General features: G+C 38.6%; 1 protein-coding gene across 3 annotated transcripts in view; it reads left to right on the top strand.

The window, feature by feature from the left end:
• fwd (phosphatidylinositol 4-kinase beta fwd) overlaps positions 1-12,748 on the top strand; it is a 102,550-nt gene that overhangs the window by 14,550 nt on the left and 75,252 nt on the right. The window contains exon 1 of one of the 3 annotated variants that reach the window (XM_011314349.1): positions 6,208-6,274. The exons of the other annotated variants lie outside the window; for them this stretch is intronic. The gene's annotated coding sequence lies outside the window, so the exon portion shown is untranslated. Of the gene's footprint in view, positions 1-6,207; positions 6,275-12,748 lie in introns of those variants that run through there. 3 annotated transcript variants of the gene reach the window in all.

Below are 12,748 nucleotides of genomic sequence, written 5' to 3'. Positions count from 1 at the left end.
GCCTTTGGTAAATCGCGATAAATAAATTAACAGGTTGCTCAGGTTATCGTAGCGGGATTTTCCTCTTCTTTCCACTTTAGGAGTTCTTGCAAATCTTACACGAATTTCAAACGTATTTTCGATTTGTCTGATATCGATGCTTTCAGTAAACACCCGAAATCTCGACTTTTTCTTTACTTTTACACTGACAATATTCAATACAGCCTACATTTTTTTTATATAATGGCTGAGAATATGAACCATACGTAAGCCACATTTTCGACCCCCTCGATCCATCCATTTTAGCGAGATAATAATTAGTGAAAACACTTGTCTGTACTACAGAGTCCTACGGGGAAACCCGAGTGGAAATTTTGGTCAAGTTCTAGTCAAGACTGGATCAGGTCATACTTAATGATTGATTCGGAAGTGACACGGTAACTGGATCAAATTTTGATCAGACATGTAACGCAAATTTAAATCAAGACTTGATCAAACTTTTCTGATCCGGTTTAACGGTTTCGGATTTGATCAAGTCAAATGTATCTAAATCGGATGACTGGAATATCGAAAACAATAATAAATATTAATCATAACTCACTTAAAACAGAAGATAATTAATTTTTTTTATTATATCTGACCGCTCTTGATGAAGCCCGATTGTAATTAGCGATGAAAAAACCCTATTATTTTTGACGATGCTGGAGATCGAACCGAGGAACCTACGATTACTAAACCTACGCCCTAACCACTGGACTACCGCTTGTGTGTTTGTTTGTAATAGTTTATTAACTTTAATAGGTATATATAGACTTTGAAATGTACAAAATATACAATGCTTATAAAATAATTGTACGCGTCGAAAACTAGGTCACCAGCCCTTGGCTTTATACCTAATACAAGTGGTGTTTGAGGGTTGATTTACAAAAGTGAATGGTATAGGGTTATAGAGGACGTTGCAGTAAAAAATAAGGAAAAATTTAGTTGTAAAAAACCTTATAAGTAATGGGTAGAAGAGAGGGGTGAGGAGGGGAGGGGAGGGTGTTGAGGCACATTTGAGTTCTGAGATCATGGATTTAAGGTCTTCAAGGATTTGGAAGATATTGAGGTTAATTAGGTCCTCAATGATGGATTTAGCTGTGTTAATGCATCAGTTTGTAGTACTTAAATGCGTAAGTGGTGGGTGGACAGTTGAAGGTCTTGGAGTTCTAGAGGTTCTAGCAGGTCTCGGAGGATGCTGATGGTTTTTCACCAATGATGGCGTTGGAAACGATGGTCCCGCTGGAGAGAAGAAGGGAGTACCTGGTGTGGTTGGAGTTCTAGTCGTGTCTGACTTCTCTGAGGTTGCTGATGCTATTGGGAAGTTCGGTGTTCCGAGGAAGTGGATGGATTTTGCTAGTTCAGCGAAGGTTTTTGTGGATGTTCACTTGAATGGGTCCAAAGCAATTTTTTGTGGAGCAGCTGAGGTTTTTGTTTGATGTCTTACTGGTTTTTGGTGTAGTTCAGGCGGTTTGGGCATTTTCTGAAGCTTGCTGTGTTCAGCACCACAGTTGGCACATTTGACGGATGAGTTGGTGCAGGATTTAATATCATGCTCTCCTGAGCATTTGACACATCTGGGTGAGAGATGGCAGTGAGCACTGGCGTGCCCGAACCGTTGGCATTTAAAGCATTGGGTGGGTTGATCGGATTTTATGAATTTCTCCAGCTTGAAGGTGTGGTGGAGAATTGTGGCTTTAATGGAGGTTATGTTTGTCATGGTCACCTCGTGGCCGACTGTGATTGAAAACATAGGCAAGGGGATTTTCTTACCAGTGTCCGGATCCGATTTAATAAATTGCCGGACTGAAAGGGTTTCTATACCCTTACTTTTGAGTTCTTCAGAAATATCTGATTCTGAAAAAAAGGTTGGGAGACCCTTGATGATAAATTTTTTAGGTCTCTCGCTTTTGAGCCCAAATGTGTAAAATTTGAAGTTATTTTTTTCCAGCAGTTTGGTGATTTTGGTAAAATCCTCCTGGGATTTAAGGGAGATTTTGGTGTTGTTCCCATTATATTTCAAGTTGAAATTGTTATTTGAGACATTCACCTGAATGATTATGGTTATGGCAAGTTTTCTACGGTCTAAAGATGCCCATTAAGTCAGAATCATCAAAGAAACAATGGCCGTAGACTGTTAGTGAGAAAAATCATAGAGTTTTCTCGCAAGTTACACTGCATTTGATCTAATGGACTATATCCACGGAACTTCAACTTTTCCTGGAAGCTAGAGGACAATTCAGACTTTTCACGAGAAGAGAAATGAAAAATCTCATAACTTCTATGGATTTTCAACATAAAACACATGAGAATCCGAGGACATTCTTCATTGTACCAGCGGAAATTTCAAAGCGAAAATTCCTTCGTTTTGCGGTGGAAGTGTCACATGTTCCATCCTTCGGAGCAGAAGCTTGACCAATTGAATGATGCAAATTTTTCAACACTCTCTCTTCGTCATATCTTTCACTACCTTTCATTGCACTGAATTACATAAAAATCTTACCTGCATCGGCTAAGACGGTAATGTTGTTGTGTTTGATCCAATCCTCTGAGGGAGGGTGTCCTCGACGCAACCACTCATTCATTCTGCCCCAATCTTCCTGAGGTGGATAATAACAGTACAATGATGCTGAATTGTACTCAAGCCATGAAAAGTGCAGTAATTCTACCACCGCTTTCTTTCCTCTTCTACAGCCGTTTTCAAATCTTATGATATGCTAGGATATGATATGTGAGGCTTCTTTCAAATTTCATCTTAACATGTTGTACACATGAGTATTCTCTCAGTTATGACTAAATCACCTACGACAAGAATGAATAATCAAAATGAAGTCGGATGATGATCACCATTTTCATCTCTAGTATACGAATCACAAAATTAGAATGCAAAAGCAATTCTATATGAAAAAACATCATTTATTTAATTAAAATACGCTCATGTTTTTATGAAAAACATTACCGTATCAAATGGAACACTATTGGACATTGATCGTTCAAATGATAAGAATAAAACAACAAGAGATTGATTTTTGAAACCAATTGACTTGGTGTATCAATAGTGGCTTTAGTCAACTTAACTTCTTCTTCCATTTCTGGCTCGTCCTGACAATTGCGAAAACGTACGATTATTTTTTTAATTTCTCAACGAAACACACCGAGGTAAACTATTACGAATATCAATCCAACGCTTAGAGGAGTAGAAGTCGGTTAAAAACAATTGTTTACCTGCAGCGAGCCACTAATTACGTACAATATAGAAGTTATAGCCGCCAACTCTGGCTGCCGACGCATCGATCAGCGTCTTTGGATCATTCCATCCTTGTATTCTTCAGGGCCATTATGTCATTTCACAATCGTAGCATACGTCAGGAGAATTGAATTTTAATTATTTATTTATTGTGCTTACCTTAGAGTGATGTGTGTTCCTCGTCGATGTAGAAAAACTACGCACTATAAACGCTTAGTTGATGATGTGACAAATATTAGGATACCTGCGCGGCGGCCATCTTCACGTCAGCGCGACGGGAGACGCGTATATTAATTTGTTTTATTTCCATTCGAAAATCGCGATACACTAGGACTATCTCTTGTTAATTATTGCAATTTTTTTCTGAATTCCCATAGCATCAAAACGACCAAGTCATGACTGATCATTTCACCCTCTTTCTTCGTATGATGCGAATTCTCAGTGTGCAAACATATTATAATGACAGATCATCCCAGCTCGTTTTTTTTGCGGAAAGTTGTAATAAATAATTGGTGGTGCAGAAAATTGAATAATTCACCATGTGGTTTTTACTTGTCAGTATAAATGTCACTGCAACCACACTAGTCAATTATATAGTTAAAAAAAATTCAGTAAACCTTGTCCATACATTAAACTACAATTATGTTGAAATATTTCGTTCACCATGATATTCACAACATGACTCATAATTTTTTCAACATTCGTTTTGTTCAAGTACTTTTCCATTGATTTTACGAAATATCTCTTTCATGTCATTTGATTTTCTCAGGATAAACAATGATGAATTTTATTCCTTAGAGCCATTCAATTTGTCAACAATCATATAATTAATTTGAAGGTGAAAAATCACACCTCAGAATTATCCGATACAACATTCAGAATTATCATGATGGATTGACGAATCGTTCAGAAGAAAAGTTCCCCGGGAAAGCCCATGGCAGTAATTATGCATGGAGAAGAGATAGTGAAAAGTGTTCATTTGATATATGCATATACACACACTTCTTTTTCACATCACTCAATTTTATGAACTCGGGAAAACTGCTGAATCCTCCTATCTTCAAGATCCCCACTTCTGAAGAGGGACAGGGTGTTCGGAAAACATTTCTTCTACAAATATATGTTTGATGAGAAAATAATAATAATAATAATTCATTTTGTAGCTGTACAACATTATTTGGATGTTGGTCAGTGAACTTCATGTCTCTATAATGTACCGATTTCAGTGACAGCATTCTCCTTCCATTTTCAACTGTAACGACTGTGGATTTCTTGAGGATACGCTCCCCAAGAACTTCCTTTCTTTTCACTTTCACGTGATCCTTCTGAGTCTGAGCAGTTAGACGGTTCACGACTTGAGCGAGAGGTTTGGCGTGACCAGTAACCAGCGACTTAAATTTCCCTATGAAATTTTCTCCCCAAAAGGCTGAGTAGTCTGTATGTGGTGCCTGAAAGTGCTTCACATCCTCGGAGAGGTGTATGATGCTGTGGATATTCAGCACCTGGGAATCCCTTCCATAAAACGTCGGCATCAACATGAAGAATCTTCGTAAGAAGCGGTCAGCTGTATCACAGTGAGGTGCCGCCAGTTCAGAGCTGCATAGAATTCGGCACCCAGCATGTAGAAGTAGAAAATGGTTATATAAATCTTTCGGTAAGACATCCTCTAGTACAATTGGTCCAGCATACAATAGTATAAAGGACAGTTGCGTGGCTTTCCAGAGAGAAAAATGATCAATGTCGAAGTTTTTCCGCTGGAATTCGACTGGCACCCCTGGAGATATCTCCACCATTAATTTCTTCAAATTTTGTACTTTTTGCATGGATATTCTATATTTGCTACTTCGATCTAGCCATTTCGTAAGTAAATTCTTCATGAGATTGAGAAAGAGTAAATGCATTGCCTCCTGTGGTACATCTCTTATGGGATCAAATCCTGGAATTTTTAATAGGGGTGTTTGTTCAGTTTGAGGCTGATGTTTTTTGTCCTTTCGGAAAATGAATGATTCTTTCGTCCTTTTCTCAGCATCCATATGTAGATAGACACGTCTCTTGTTGATGGTTTCACCATGTACCGTGCAACGTTCACAAGCCGAAAAACCAGTAGGACCCTTGATGCACTTGATAAAGGCTCGCGCTGGTCCATCGCCAATGATCCCCAGAATTTGAAATGCATATTGACTTACCTCCAATTGTCACTCCCTCATTAGTCAAAACTCTTGCTTCGTCGACAAAATCCTTCAAATACGAAAAAACCTTCCTCGGTTTTGAAGCGCCATAATAAAGAGCAGCGACAAACGGTGGGCATACATAATTTTTGTGGTAGGGTTTTATGAGTATTGGCCACAATGATTCAGTTATGTTGGAATACACAGTCATCCCATCAATATGCACAAGAACTTTGATTTCAACTTCTTCGAAAACTTCAGGTTGGATGCTCTTTTCTAGGCCATTCTTTATTCCTAGGTAGATGAAATGCCCAATCTGATTAGTTTTGGACAACATGGGAATGCTCTTGATAGAATGAGAAAAACCCATGAGAGTCGCTACACTTGATGGCAATTCTGGATAGCCGGTTTCCTTTAGAGTTTTTAATAAATTCGTCACTGCACATGTCTTCATGTTAGTAATATTATCAATCGACCACTTTTTCAGAATTTCCCGCGAGTTCATCTCATGTTCATTCACTGCAGCCTCGCTCAGTAGACTCTGTCCAAATGACAATGTATCTGTGGCACTGAGATTCGACGAATGGGACTGAGCTTCATCGGCAAGAGATCCATTATTGCTCCCAGTCCGCGAAGTGCTGACTGAGACGTCACCATCACCATACAGCCCTTGAAAGCCCTCATTCTCAACAGCATTCTGGTCTGCAGGTTCTGGCACTGGTTCTGGTGAAAATTGGAACGGAGCATATTGCATTGCCTCATCATGCTCATTGCTACCAACGGAGTTCTCTTCATCACTGACTTCTTCATTTCTTCTCAGATATCTCGCTTTCCTCTGTCTGTAAGCGGCACTTTTTTTGAAAAAATCCATGATGCAATATTTTTGTAATTTATTATTTATCCGGTATCACGATTGCTTGTCACTTGACGTTTCACTTTCGAGATTAGGAAGCACCTGTCACTCGAACACATACACTTTAATGTCCCACAATGCGAGTAGCGATTTGTTCTCATATCGAGAATAAATCTAATCGATTTGATGTAATGAATTAAAAGATTGAGTGATAAAAAGAAATTGATAATGAAAGAATCACCGTGTCGTGAACTCCAAGATTATATCCGAAATCCACAAATTTACTCTCTCGGTTGAAGTTCTTCACATAAAAAATTTTTGATGAATTTTAGAAAGAAGAAAAACGAGAATGTTTCATCGGAAAATGTGAATTTGAAATTTTGTTCTGAATACCTACCGTTTGTTAAGCATGCAGGATAGCTATAAGACTCCAGAGGAGCAGCTTCGGAAATGAATTGTAAATTATTTTATCAGTCCGTGGATCAAGACGTTACAAAATAATACGTGCGGATCCATCAGAAAATAATGCGATTATCAAGATTTACATCGAGTATTGAATTAAAAATGGAATTAAGATTGTTTACAGGCTGCATGCTCCAGCATGGTACATCAACTCTACATCAATCTTCAAACAAGACTCATTTAAACCTTGGCATCCAGACTCGGATCAATGTGTAATTTAACGACCGAACGAAGCTAGGTTGAAACTAGGACGGCCTAGCCTCGATGATCTATCTTGAACCGATGCTCTTTCAATCGTCAGGCTAGATCATTCTCACCTGGGGCTATCCATTTTTCCAGTAGATTTTTCTCACAAAAACTTATATCAAGAATAATCCTGTTTCCCTTCCTACCCAATCCACAACCCTTCCGAACAACTTTATGTGACGTCTCAACGTGTGGAACGCTATAAAAACTTCTTCTCTTCTATGAAATGAGTTTTTTCCGTTACAATTATTTATACTAGTACGTTTTTATTCTGGCAGAAACGTGTAGATAAATTTTCCTTCAGATGCCGATGTTGTTTTCGTTTCAATTGGATAACCTGAATTGCAGTTGATTTTCTTGACATTAAGCCCATAAACGTCGATAGTTTTAAATTAATCTAGATGTCTGCCGCTTTGAACAATGTTTCAACATTTATATGTTATTCATGATGTGTTGTTCAGGGCATTTTTACCAATCGATTGGTATTTTTTCAGAGAATGGCGAATATGAGATTTAAAAGCAACATCATAATGATACCAATAATTCGTTACAATTTACTTCACATCAAGATGGAAATATTGATTTTTTTGCTTTCATTTTCAAATAGTTATGATAAATTTTATTCATCATGTGATTTATATTTGCAATCATATTCATAATAAGTATTATAACATCAAATTCTAAGGTTGAAATAAATTGAAAAAGACAATGCTGACGCATATATTCGTTCATTTTATATTGAAGGAAACAGAAGAACTTATACTTTAGATGCAGTCAAGAAAACCGGTAGAAAAACTAGTGAGATATAACAATAAGTCGCTTTTTACTCAATTGTCGGCGGACGTAATAGAGCTCATAACAATTGTATCGAAAAAAATACAGTAAGAAACTCCCCTTATTAGAGAATATTCAATGAAACGAAAACTCTTCGTAATTCTGTAAAATCGGCCTTGATAAATGTTGAAAATATCAGAATTGACTAATTCTTTTGTTTTTTCTCTGAACAGAGTTGAATAATTATGGCCTTTCTATCCATTACTCAATTTTCTCATCAATTAACAAAATACTGTAATACTTTATGATTAAATTAACATAAATTGGTTTCAAGATGATAAAAATATAATATCATCGACATGAGGAATTGAACGGGATTTTTCAATTGAACTGACCACTTCACATGTATAAGCGGTATTTCATTTGTAGACTCGTATCACTCATTCAAATGTAACTGTTCCTTTTAGTCGGTGGCATATAAATCTCTGTTTTCATTTGTCTCAGTATTTGTATTTTTGCTGACACAGTCCATGTTTTACTATTAATGAACAAAATTAATTCTAACCGTCTGCAGACTTAACTGAGACGACGATTGCCACTATCTAAAAGTTTCTTTATTTTTTCCAAAGCATTTTCAATAGGAAAAACAGTGACTATGCTAAAAGGACATTCCATATGTTCTACAGCATCTGGTAAATGTAGGATATTATGAACATGTTTACAATGAATGATCGTCTATACAAACTAGCTGCTATTTCCACGAATGTTTTGAGGTATTGCTCTGCACGTCGCTAATACTTCTCTACCAATTTCGTCGAGTATAAAATGCGACATACAGCTTGAGAAAGAAGATGTTTTATATACGCTTCTGATAATATTTCCTTGAAAATGACACACTCTGCATACAGTATATCCATATTTTATTTTACTATTATCCATATCGGACATAGCTCTGGTGATATGTTGAAACTCAATGTGTATTTGGCGTTGTAAATGAATCAGACGAGTAGATGAAAGGTTTTTGAAATTGTGACTCCGTCTTATGATGATGAACTTCGAGGGTAACCAAGAAACAGTACAAATGCATGGAAGCGAGTAAGAAACAGGAAATCATATTTATGATAGGATCGAGCAGTAGAAGAGGTAAGGTACCGTTATAGCGTCCTTCATCATTCTTTGGGCAAAAAGAGTCATCAGTTCGAGGCTCAGTATCCATTTTAGTGTATATAGTACGTCTTTATCTTTTCCCATGTGCAGTGCATCGTTTACAGAAGCTCTTACGACATAGGTGCCATTATGATATCAATAATTATGTTATAAAATTCTTATGATATAAAATACTATGCAAAAATGGTATGTTATGCTTTTTTTTAGACTCGTGGGGACTTCTTAAGAGCCAAAAAACTCAGACCGCACTTGTTACGCAATATACTATTACACAGATTTGATACGTTTAATGTCCAATTTAAAGTCCATTTCGATGTAAAACAATTTAGTTCATAGATGAAGTCTTTGAGACTTCATTGTGGCGTCATCTGTTTTATGATTTCCATAGTAAATTGCTGTCGCGGATCCCGCGGTTTTGCGGTATTTTCACATCCCTGAGCAGCAACCGTATTGATCAATAGAGAGGTGAGTTCATTCAGCCGCATTCTTCCTATTAAATTAGGCACTTTTCTGGAACCAGATTCACAACTAGGCGGCACAATCAGTCCAATAGAAAACGCCCGGGCGGTCACCAGAACAAAGACCTAGCATGCGCCATGTGGCAAGACACAAAAGGCTAGAATGGAGTGACCAGTAGTCAGCCCACATTTTTCAAAACGCGATGGAATCACAAAGGGCAGCGATAGCAAATGCAAATTCCTCGGTGCGCAACTCAATCGAATCCAAGAGCAACTGGATTTCATTGATTCCCGAAACATCATAAGAACCATCAACATGAAAATCAATTCACCCGAAATTACGAATGCAGCTGATAACGCACCTCTCAGAACAAAAAATAAAATTGTGATGGTTATACAAACGCGGGAAAGGCCCGTTCCTATGAGTGTCAATCTTAATGTATTGATTTTCTCCACACTCGTATTCGATTATCCATCTTCGAAATGCATAACGCTTGAGGTCTCTACTGCTGGAGGTAAATTCTACTTTCGTCTTCATAGTTTTACAAACGGCTTCGAAATCTGGCCAGGGGTCTATACTCCAAGCGATGGGAATATACGTTTTTCCCTTTCAAGTTAATTTTGGGATCCAGAAGACCTGCATCGGGCTAATACCCAGCAAGGTATCATAATGTCAACCCGGAACCGCGAAAAATTACTCCAATCGGAACATTACCTGTCGGAACATCAACTCAAGTCATTTCAGTTGGAAGACGAGTGGCAGAGTCAGCACTCCAGTTCGATTTGCAGTCGAGATAAAGGCTGACTCCAATCTCGAGCCTAATTATCAGTCAAGCTACACCAGCTTCAGTAGAAGTCCGACTAGCGAGATGATACCCTTCCGTGAAACTACAACGCCTGAGTAGCGTCAGCCATCCTTTTGGCAGGACTACCCCTCGGCAGTGAAACTGTAAGATAATAGCGCTACAAGTTTTATCCGCCGTTGCCCGGGATTGAACCCGGATCATTGATATGCTAGTCAAGCACACTAACCGCACGGCCACTACCGTTGGTTAACAAGCGCATTTTCCTATGAAGACGATAACGTCTCTGCCAGTAATTATGACAGACTAATTTTTACGAGACTGTTACGAGATGTTGGTAGGACAGAGCTGCGTAAGCCAGGAAGAACCAAATTGATCAACGGAGATTCACCTGAACTCGTCAAGTCCCTTTCTTGAAAGCAGCATTTGCACGGCATTTGTACGCTTAACTCAGCATCGAATAATAGACAAAATCAACTCTTTCAACCAATCGAGAATAAAAACGAGCTATCTAGTGATTCAACTGTCGAAGTCCACGAGCAGCTACACCGTCATCCCTGGTCTTACGGAAACCTGCGTTCTTTTTTCACACTAGTCGAACCCCTCGTTCGACACCTTCTGGCATGGGAGGTGAAAAGCCTGGTCATTTCGATCTTCGTGTTGAACCACTGAGTTCGTCAATTTCACCATCGCCCAGCGAAGGCCACGTGGATCTGAATATTCACCGATGGCAAACTATTCTATTCCTGTACGGAGTTTCCGAATCTATTAACAACTACACTGAGTGATCACGCCAGCTTTCCACTCTCGTACCTGTCGACAACTGTAACGTGTTATCCGATTCACATGTTTCTCGATGCTGCTGTCCTCCTATTTTTCCCCAACACATTTGAGCTGTTTTATCTTGTTGTAAGAATCTTGCTTTCTTAGTAGATCAATAAATAACTCTATTTAATGATTAGTAGAAGAGTTTTGTCTCTCTTTGCGTGATTCTTTATTCAAACTCTTGCGTAACCCAGCATAGTGTTATGCCCCAGAAATACAATTAATTCAGAAATAGTATTAGGTAATTTCTCATAATATGAGGACACACGAAGTAGCACATATTATCAAAAAAACATGTAATGTGGAATCAGACAATGTTGAAATATAAACTAACCGGAATATTTGTGGAATAACTCCACATGTATTCGTCATAATGTGGATCACTGGGGTGCAGTGTCAGCACTTCGCCCCATCAACGGCTATGGCCTTTACGTACACCTGGGACGTCACCCGATGTCTCTCCAGGTGTAAAACAAAGACAGAACACTTGTTGCAATCGAATCCACGATGAAATATAAGCTCCTGAATTCGTTGCCACTAGGGCAGTTAGTCAGATTGTCAGAAACAGACAATTAATAATCCGACGGTTCGTTAAGTCACTTTTTGGTAACTCATATTGTCTGATATTTATGGCATTAGTCAAAGACTATATTTATTTAATACATCGTTTAATCGCTAAAAAGATGAATCTCCCTGAGAGATATTCATTTCTAATTATCTACGAGTGATCTATCCCTATCATCGAACCCAACCGCTCGGGTCTATAACATTTTGGTGGCAGCGGTATTTTTAGGACGACGGAGGCCTGATCAACCACTGTCTATCACTTCAAGATAAGAACGAGATAATATCCGGACCATTGAACTACCTGAATCTACACCGACCGTCATTGCAACCACTTTCTATCCTCGAGGGAGCGAGAAGATTACTTTAGGGTAAACCAGCCAAAGATTATTTTTGAGGATTTTTCACAAACCTACCCTAGTACTTCGGTGTATTAAAAGGGCTAGTACAACAAACTCAGGAAGCCTACCCTACTACTTTAGTGTATCAAAAGGGCTAGTACAGAGGACTTACCCTGACAAAGAGGGTTACAGTCACGGAGTAGCTACAATTCAAGTAAGATTATTTTATTTGGCCAAGAGTAAATAATCAAATAGTCAATAATCAACTATGGGACTGATAGAGATGGTAGTCGACTAGAGCTATCTGAATTTGATTCGTATTCATTCACAACACGCGGAGTGAGAAGAAATTTATTCAATTCAGATGGCAATATTAATAGAAATGTTGATCTGCAACGGAGTTATAGGCAATCATTCCATCACAGTATGCTCACCGCGGAAAATCAGCAGCAGGTTGAGGCCGATGTTCATCAGGAAAATTACGAAATTTTGCCAGATGAACTACCTGGAGCTGGGTTAGCAAATAGTACGCGAAGGAGAGAATTAAGAGCTCTTTTCGGTAATAACGAAGGAACTGGACAACCTCGACTAGCGGATCCTTCGCAAGAGGTGCCTGGAAATCCTTTCGATGTGATCGAGGAACTTCAGGAGGGGGAAGAAGAAGAAGTAGAAAAGGACGATACACCTCTTCAGTCGTTTTCTACACCTAATGTTTTTTTTCGTGCAGGCTCAATAAGGGCAGGGAGTTTCATTCCTAATCCTGGTAGTGAAAATCGTGAAATACAACCTGATGTGCAACAATCGGCGGAACGACTACCTCGA

This window comes from Fopius arisanus, unplaced genomic scaffold, assembly GCF_000806365.1.
Source record: "Fopius arisanus strain USDA-PBARC FA_bdor unplaced genomic scaffold, ASM80636v1 scaffold00156, whole genome shotgun sequence".
Taxonomy (NCBI): Eukaryota; Metazoa; Arthropoda; class Insecta; order Hymenoptera; family Braconidae; genus Fopius; species Fopius arisanus.
Note: the sequence above shows the minus strand (reverse complement) of the source record. Positions and strands in the feature narration are given on the sequence as shown.